Below are 579 nucleotides of genomic sequence, written 5' to 3'. Positions count from 1 at the left end.
CGAGAGAATAGCCAGCAAGGCAAGAGAAGGACTTGGAGACGAAAAGGAGAACCAGCAAGAACACGAGGAGAGTTCTAAGGAGCGTACCCACAGAGGGGCTACCGCACGTTGGAGATCAACCATATGAGGAGAACACGGCAGTTTGCCTATAATAGAGATTGCAGGAGTGAGGTGTCTGGTTGACACCGGTAGTTCCAGTAATATCATGAGTCGAGAGGCTGTGGAGAAGTTGTGTAGTGGAGAGAGAGCACACCGGATTCAAGTATGTCAGTGTAGGTTAATCACCTTAGGTGGCCCTTGTGAGGTAGAGGGGGAGGCGAAAATAGGCTTGAACCATTGGGGATTTAGTAAGGGCATCTTGAAAGTACATATTGTAAAGACCATACCGAGGGAATATAAAGTAATTGTGGGATGTGACCTGCTAAGGAAGGTGGGTGCTTGGATTAAGAATAGCAAGGGGAAACGGAAGATTAAGATAGGAGGTAAAACCTACAAATGTCGTCAACAACAGAGGAATGAGGGTGCACGGATTGGGGCAATTAATCAAGGTGAGGACTGGAGACAGCGACTCAAGAGGGA

This window comes from Halyomorpha halys, unplaced genomic scaffold, assembly GCF_000696795.3.
Source record: "Halyomorpha halys isolate HHAL.00 unplaced genomic scaffold, Hhal_1.1 Scaffold1075.1, whole genome shotgun sequence".
Lineage (NCBI taxonomy): Eukaryota > Metazoa > Arthropoda > Insecta > Hemiptera > Pentatomidae > Halyomorpha > Halyomorpha halys.
This window is presented reverse-complemented; position numbering follows the sequence as displayed.